This window comes from Salmo salar, chromosome ssa19 (assembly GCF_905237065.1).
Source record: "Salmo salar chromosome ssa19, Ssal_v3.1, whole genome shotgun sequence".
NCBI classification, from domain to species: domain Eukaryota; kingdom Metazoa; phylum Chordata; class Actinopteri; order Salmoniformes; family Salmonidae; genus Salmo; species Salmo salar.
In genome coordinates this window covers 603880-612893 of record NC_059460.1, presented here as the reverse complement: position 1 = coordinate 612893, position 9014 = coordinate 603880, and the positions used below count along the sequence as shown (strand labels likewise).

Sequence of the window (9014 nt, the reverse complement as noted above, 5' to 3'; positions counted from 1 at the left end):
TCTTGAACGCACGAACCAAACGCCGCTATTTGGATATAACTATGGATTATTTTGAACCAAACCAACAATTGTTATTGAAGTAGAAGTCCTGGGAGTGCATTCTGACGAAGAACAGCAAAGGTAATAACATTTTTCTTATAGTAAGGGCTAAACAGTCACTGGACACTGGTGGCATCTCAAACACTTGGGGTCAAAATGTGGGTATATTTTTGCCAATCTGTCATTTGAGTAATGGAGATGATACAAAACCTTAAACTGAATAAGCCCATGCCTTACGCAAAATGATGATGTGTGGATACGCTCAATACTTTGTTGCCATATCATCGGGTAGCTCGCCACCTATGTCTTCCTCCCATGCAGATTTTGTATTGGCAAAGGAAGGCAGATTAATGTTCTGTATTATGTTGTATAGTCTGGAGATTGTGCCTTTCTGATAAGGGCTAAGATCTAAGCACCTCTCGACTGGACACTTAGTAGGCTTGAGTGGAAATGAAGGGAAATATTTTTTGGCAAAGCTGCGAGTTTGCAGGTATCTAAAGAAAAGTGGCTATTGGACATATTATGGTCAACCCTCAGAGTATCGAATGAGACGAATGTGTTATCAACAAATAGGTCAGAAAAAAACCATCAGACCGTTCCTATGCCAGAACTGGAATGCCGTGTAAATCTGTGACGCTGGGAAGAGATGATTAGATGTTAATGGGGAGAAGCCGCTTGCTTGTTTAAGGCTAAAGTGACTTCGGAATTGGGACCATATTTTAAGGGAGTTCTTAACAATGGGGTTCAGCACATGGGTGCCAAGGTACATGGGCATTGGGGAGCACAGGAGCGAGTCCGGAGAAGTTGGAAGGCTTGACAGTAACTATGATGGCAATTGGGCCATCCTTGTTTTCAAATGTAGAAACCCAATAAACACATTTAGATATATATTTGCTGACCAGTAGTAGTGTAAAAAATTGGGAAGGCATCTCTATAGATATACCTTTCTCATTCGTGGATTTGACTTATTCCAAATTAAGTTGGAAATGTAGCTGTCCAGTTCTTTGAACATCAACTTTGGCAGACAAATTGGAATAAGTACAAAAACCTAGGTAGTACAGTCATCTTAACAGAATTAATGTGACCTGTTAATGAAATGGGAAGAGACGACCACCTTATGAAATCCTGCTTAGTGCGCTCCTGGAGTGTTTTGAAGTTGTTTAAACAGAGCCTTAAATGAGCGTGCGACCTTTATCTCCAAATAAGTAAAGACCTGATGCTCCACCTTAAATGGGAAATTGGCATACCCAATTCCTTCTGCTAACTAATTAATGGGGAGGAGCACACTTTTTGTTAGGTTTAACGTATAACCAGAGAATGTCCCAAAACCTTGTAGCATATCCAAGAGATAGGGTACAGACTCCACAGGGTTAGAGATGTATAAAAGAAAATTGTCTGCATACAAGGACACCTTGTGAGTTATGTTGCCCCTTAATCCTCTCCTCAGCCCACAGGGCGATAGTAAGAGGCTCAATAGCCATATCAAATAGGAAAGGGGATAAACAGCAACCCTGCCTGGCCCCCCTGTGGAGAGGGAAGTAGCTGGAGGTAACATTGTTGGTGCGAACAGAAGCCACTAGGGACGAGTACAACATCTTAATCCAGGAAAGGAATGACGGGCCAAACCCAAAGCTCTCTAGTACTGTAAATAGATATTCCCACTCAACCCGGTCAAAAGCCTTTTCAGCATCAAGAGACATGACAACCTCTGGCTGTAGAGTGGAGTGAGCAGAATAAAGAACATTAAATAGCTAGCGCATATTATAGAAACATTGCCTACCTGAGATAAATCCGGTTTGGTCAGAGTTAATTATATTAGGCATCACTGTCTCTAAACGACGTGAGAGGATCATGGTGAGAATTTCATAAATCGCAGCACAAAAGGCTTATAGGGCAGTATGAGCCACAGTCTGGAGGATTCTTTCTTTTTTAAGCAAAACCGAAATAGTCGCCTGGGTAAATGTCTGTGATAGTATCTGACTAGAAAGGATTTCATTCTACATTGAGCTGTGGATAGGGGATCATTTAGAGGAGAATGCTTTATTAAATTCAATAGGGAAGCCATCAGGCCCAGGAGCTTTACCGCTCTGCATGGACTGGACCAGAGTAGCTTCATCATCACTTATTGAGGCATCCATGTTGGTTTGTTCATCTGAATTGAGGCAGGGGATGTCCAAATTGTCTAAAAATGCATGCATACGAGATGTGTCAGGAAGCTCCTCTGATGAGTAAAGAGCAGAATAGAATTGATTAAATTGATTGTTGATTTCTTAGGGATTGGTTAAATCAGCTGCAACAAAGATTTCAGGTATGGTGCCGCTAGCAGCGGATTGTCGAAGCTGGTGAGATAACTTGCCAGCTTTCTGTGTTCATAGAATTTTTGCCTTGACTTAAACAGAAGCTGCTCCATTTGTTTGGTGGAAAGATTGTCAAATTCCGATTGGTGTAGCAGTCTCTCTTTGTAGAGTTCAGGAGTCGGAGAAGAGGCATATCTGTTGTCCACATCTAGAATGAGTTGAGATAGCTCCGATAAGCATTTGGTGTGCTGTTTATTGTCATACACTGTGTATTAAATGATTTGTCCCCTTAGATATGCTTTTAACGACTCCCACACAGTAGAGTGAGACACGCCAGGGGTGCAGTTGATCTGAAAAAAGACATCAATGTGAGTTGAAATGTATTTTTTGAAGAAAATTTAGACATTGTTAATGTTGTAAATGACTATTGTAGCTGGAAATGGCTGATTTTTAATGGAATATCTACATAGGCGTACAGAGGTCCATTATCAGCAACCATCACTCTGACCATTGACATGCGACATGCGACAGCCGCAGACCATCTCCGCTGCAGTGGATGAGACGCTGAAAGAGCTGGGAAGGATTGATGTTCTTCTTAATAGTATGTAGAACACACACGTGTGCACAGACAGACATGCACACACACACACACACACACACACACATTTAGTTTTAGTCTTTCTTTATCTGAATTTACATGTTCATTTTAATACCATATTTCTAATAGAAATGTCTTAACGTTGGTTGTTTGAAATATGTAACTGTCTAGCACTCAATTTTATAGATGCTGTAGGAAACTTCCTGTGCCCTAACCCTCTCCTTCAATGGCTTCAAGACAGTCCTGGAAATTGACATTATGGGAATGTTTAACAGCAGCAAGGTGGTCTATGAGAAGTGGTTCAAGGTACAGCACACTCAGTATTCACTGAGATTTTTCAATCAATTAACTTTAATCGAACTACTTACCTATTTACGTGACTTGCATGGATATTCCTGTTTGTTTTTCATTGTTGTGCTATTACCTCAGATAGTCATACACTACATGCCAAAAAGTATGTGGACACCTCCTCGTCGAACATCTCATAAAAAAATCATGAGCATTAATATGGAGTTGGTCCCCCCCTTTTATAACAGCCTCCACTCTTCTGGGAAGGCTTATTTGGGAAGGCTTATTTTTGTCATCCTGAAACAGGAAAGGGCCTTCCCCAAACAGTTGGCACAAAGTTGGAAGCACAGAATCATCTAGAATGTCTTTATATGTTGTAGCTTTAAGATTTCCCTTCACTGGAACTAAGGGGCCTAGCCCAAACCATAAAACAGCCGCAGACCATTATTCCTCCTCCACCAAACTTTACAGTTGGCAACAAATCCACTAATTTGAAGGGTGTCCACATACTTTTGTATATATGGTGTACTTCTGGTAAAAATGTATGGATAGATAGAATCAATTCTGTATGATGTTTGCGTTCAGGACCATGGGGGTGCCATTGTGAACATCTCTGCCACCCGTGGCTACAGGGATCTCCAGGTGCATGCTGGCTCTGCCAAGGCTGCCAATGGTAAAAACATGACTGTGTCATAAGTATATGATTGTTACTATATTGTTTTGTATAGTGGCAAGAAAAAGTATGTGAACCCTTTGGAATTACCTTGATTTCTGCATAAATTGGTCATCAAATTTGATCTGGTCTTCATCTAAGTCACAATAATAGTGTGCTTAAACTAATAACACACACATTATTTTATTTAAGTCACAATAACAGTGTGCTTAAACTAATAACACACACAGTATTGTATTTTCTTGTCTATATTGAATACATAATTTAACATTCATAGCGTATGTTGGAAAAAGTATGTGACAGCCTAAGCTAATTACTTCTCCAAAAGCTAATTGAGTCAGGAGTCAACTAACCTGGAGTCCAATTAATGAGACGAGATTGGAGATGTTGGTTAGAGCTGCCTTGCCCTATAAAAAACACTAACAAAATGTGAGTTTGCTATTCACAAGAAGCATTGCCTGATGTGAACCATGCATCGAACAAAAGAGATTTCAGAAGATCTAAGATTAAGAATTGTTGACTTGCATAAAGCTGGAAAGGGTTACAAAAGTATCACTAAAAGCATTGATGTTCATCAGTCCACGGTAAGACAAATTGTCTATAAATGGAGAAAGTTCAGCACTGCTGCTACTCTCCCTATAAGTTGTCGTCCTGCAAAGATGACTGCAAGAGCACAGCGCAGAATGCTCAATGAGGTTAAGAATCCTACTGTCAGCTAAAGACTTACAGAAATCTCTGGAACATGCTAACATATCTGTTGACGAGTCTACAATACGTAAAACACTGAACAAGAATGGTGTTCATGGGAGGACACCACGGAAGAAGCCACTGCTGTCCAAAAAAAACCCATTGCTGCACGTCTGAAGTTTGCAAAAGTGCACCTGGATGATCCACAGCGCTACTGGCAAAATATTCTTTAGACAGATGAAACTACAGTTGAGTTGTTTTGGAAGGAACACACAACACTATGTGTGGAGAACAAAAAGGCACAGCACACCAACATTAAATCCTGATCCCAACTCTAAAGTATGGTAGAGAGAGCATCATGGTTTGGGGCTGCTGTGCTGCCTCAGGGCCTGGACAGCTTGCTATCATTGACAGGAAAATGAATTCCCAAGTTTATCAAAACATTTTGCAGGAGAATGTTAGACTATCTGTCCGCCAATTGAAGCTCAACAGAAGTTGAATGATGAACCCGGACAATGACCCAAAACACAGAAGTAAATCAACAACAGAATGGCTTCAACAGAAGAAAATATGCCTTATGGAGTGGCCCATTCAGAGTCCTGACCTCAACCCAATTGAGATGCTGTGGCATGACCTCAAGAGAGCAGTTCACACCAGACATCCCAAGAATATTACTGAACTGAAACAGTGTTGCAAATAGGAATGGTCCAAAATTCCTCCTGACCGTTGTGCAGGTCTGATCCGCAACTACAGAAAACATTTGGTTGAGGTTATTTCTGCCAAAGGAGGGTCAACCAGTTATTAAATCCAAGGGTTCACATACTTTTCCCACCCTGCACTGTGAATGTTTACACAGTGTGTTCAATAAAGACATGAAAATGTAGAATTGTTTGTGTGTTATTAGTTTAAGCAGACTGTGTTTGTCTATTGTTGTGATCTAGATGAAGATCAGATCACATTTTATGACCAATTTATGCAGAAATCCAGGTATTTCCAAAGGGTTCACATAGTCTTTCAGTTTCACCACTTTTTCTCAGACATAACCTAGGAAACCCACTCCCTCTCTTTCGTCACCCCACCCCTTTTCCTGTCCACATCTCTCTCTCCCAGATGCCATGACCAAGCAACTGGCCGTTGAGTGGGGACCAAGTGGGGTAAGGGTTAACACACTGGCACCAGGTCCAATTTTGGGCACAGAGGGCTTCCGTAGGCTGGGTAAGGATCTGTGGCTGCCTAGCTGGAATTTGATACACACGTATGATTTATTAAGCCGTATGCCAAAATCACACATGGCCACATACTTTTTAGTGATTCATCTTTTCCACTCTTCTCTAACTTGTCGTTAAGTAGGTTTTAGTATACACTTAATTAAGTAGGTCTGGGTAATTCTGTGTTATTTCTATGCTAGTGAGGTCAAAGTTATCAAGAGCAGAGCCTGAGGAGAGGTAAACTAAATGAAGTCCTCAGTCTCATTTCTCTTTTCCCCAAATTCTGTTTATCACCCCTCTCTCTTGTCCTCAGGTGGCAACAGAGCAGAGAGCATGGATGCCTTCTCATCCATCCCACCGCAGCGGGCGGGCAACAAGATGGAGCTGGCCCACGGTGAGCTGTTCCTGAACAGCCGCACCTCCTCCTGTTGATGGGTCACATCATGGTGGAGGACGGTGGCTCACTTCGGCCAATGACGTATCCATGCTGCTCGGTGTAGCTTCCTCTCAATCCGCTAAACTCTTGACATGGCCCCTCCCCCCATCACAGGTGTGTAGGACAGAAGAGGTAGTGAAGATGTAGATCTAGGAGAGGAGGACGTCGTGAAGTTGTTTTGTGGATACTGTCAAGACGCTATGTATAGTGCATTTAACTTTAATCTAGAAATACGCTTTTTCTGGCGCAGTGGCATAGTTATAAGGGTGGTGTTGCCCTGTGTTTGACATAACTGATTTCCTAATTTGTTCAATTTTCCTTGGATACTTTAGATAGAGAAGCATTGACTGTCATTTTTAGATATGCAGATACTATTAAATCAAATTGTGTTTCTTTTTATTTTATTTAACTAGGCAAGTCAGTTAAGAACAAATTCTTATTTACAATGGCTGCCTACCCCAGCCAAACCTTCCCCTAACCCGGGCGACGCTGGGCCAATTGTGCGCCGCCCTATGGTACTCCCAATCACGGCCGGTTGTGATACAGCCCAGGATCGAACCAGGGTCTGTAGTGACACCTCTAGCACTGCCTTAGACCGCTGCACCACTCGGGAGCTTCTTAACTGAAGAGACAAGTAGATGGTGAAGATAAAGTGGCAGATTATGAATAATATGCAACATATAAATCAATGGATTTGCCATGTAAAATCTTTGAGACTGGAAAGCTGCCATAGTTGATAGTGGTTAACCTAGTAAAATAAGAGGTAAACACTCAAATATTAGCAAAAAATTATTGACCTAAGACTTCACATCCACATGTTGAAACTGGATATAAGGTCCAAATCATGTTCTAAGTGTTGGGTTAATTTGAGTTAATCCACACCAGTTTTAGATTCTAATTATTCAACTACTTTGGATTAAGAATCAATATGTTAATGAACTCTGTAGTTGTTCCATCATGTAGTCTAGTTGTTAAAATGTAATTGTAAAGCACTTACAATTTACAAATACAATGTCCAGAACTTTCCTAATAAACCTTTTAATAATGACACTTAAAAACTGTGCCTGCATATTGCAACCTTTTCCCAATCTCTTAATCTGCGCTTGCAGTCCCTGAAAGTTATGTACTGAGTTTGAGTATTCATACAGTAGAAAATTACTCCTCCAAGCAAACACTAAGTTTTTACAGTAGCACCAATAGTACAGCCAGAGATGATACAGACTTTGGTGTAGCACCTTTTCTTTCGTTAAATATGCATTCACGCAGATCCACCGGAGGGCGGCGCCAATGTATAATGCATCTTAAATTGGCGCCTTTGGTTTGACTGCAACGTGTGCAGATCAGTGGTCCCCAACACTTTTTGGGTACTGTACACCTGCCTGAAGTACCCAGTCATGCGTGTGCGACCAACGTGATTCCTAAATTAGTTGTACATTTGCCAAAAATATTGTTTATGCACCCAGTCGAGTTTGGCAGACTTCTTTTCAATGTCAGGGAATAAGGAGTTGAGCTCACTGTTGAGTTTGGCTAAATGTGAGCTTACTATTTGCACCATAGGAGCCCTGTCAACATCACCTGTAAAAAGGTAGGTGTCAAGTTACTGGAAACAACTTAACATTTCCTCTCCCAAAGTTAGATCTTCTTCATGAATCCGCTCACTTTGTCATACTTGTAGAATGTGTGTGTCTTTACCTTGCATAGTTAGATTCACGTTGTTCAGTATGCTGAACACATCAGCAAGGTAGGATACCCAGTCTGTGGTCTCGAACACATCCACAAGGGGGTGTGAGTGCTCAGACAGAAAATCACTTCGGCAAGCAACTCAAAAAGCCTTTGAAGCGTTTTTCATCTGATTAGACAATGGACGTTGGTGTGAAGCAGTAGCTGCTAGTGCTGTCATCACAGAGCCTTCGGTGATTAGGTGATTCAGAGGCCTGGACATGATAAAGTTAATCACTGCGTCATTCAAAACATAACTCAGGACTCACTTTCTTGCTGGACAAAGACTCTGTGAATGATACAGTAGGATTTACCTTCTATATGTGGGCAATTCATAATTTCACTCTCACAGGCATTGATGCAGCACGATCCGTGCATACATGAACACAGGATTTCCAATCCTGATTGTGCTCTGAAAATCATCCTCACCTGTAGTTCTCCCGGATAGCTTCTAGCAGAACAGAATGTGCTCATAAATTTCCGAAATGTCTCTGTATCACACACACCCAATCACCTGGGCTTCCCCACTGACGTCAGTCGATTCGTCCAACTGCAGAGAAAATAGACCGGAATAATTCTCATTATTTTCACCAATTGATCAACAATGTCAAAGCCCATGTCATCGATCTAAGGTACACCGTGTTATTTTAAAATGTTACAGTATCAGTGCATCAGCTGCTGTTTTATCAATCATAGTTTCTGCGATCGAGCGCGCAGAGCAGAGGATCAAACATTGAGCCAACCGGCGAGCGCGCAGAGGCCAGGTAAACAGAGCAATGCACACACCAAAACTAAAGTAAAAAGAAAGTAGGCCTAAAATATAAAATAACTAGAGATTTCACACCACTGACCTCAGTAAATGTTTTCCTGCCTATTAAAATTGAAATAACGTAAATATACATTTTTTTGGGGGGTCATATTTTTCCCAATATTTGTTTTCTTTAAAAAAGAAAACACTGGTGTAGATAATTTACTATTTTGGTAGACACTAAAGTAAGACATCACAGTTTGTGTTGCTCAGATGTTGAACTTCATTCTCAATATACCATTTACATTAATCGTTCACCAT

General features: G+C 41.1%; 1 pseudogene; it reads left to right on the top strand.

The window, feature by feature from the left end:
* The first annotated feature begins 2858 nt into the window (after nucleotides 1-2858).
* Nucleotides 2859-6561, top strand: LOC106578292 (peroxisomal 2,4-dienoyl-CoA reductase [(3E)-enoyl-CoA-producing]-like; annotated as a pseudogene).
* Nucleotides 6562-9014: the final 2453 nt, after the last annotated feature.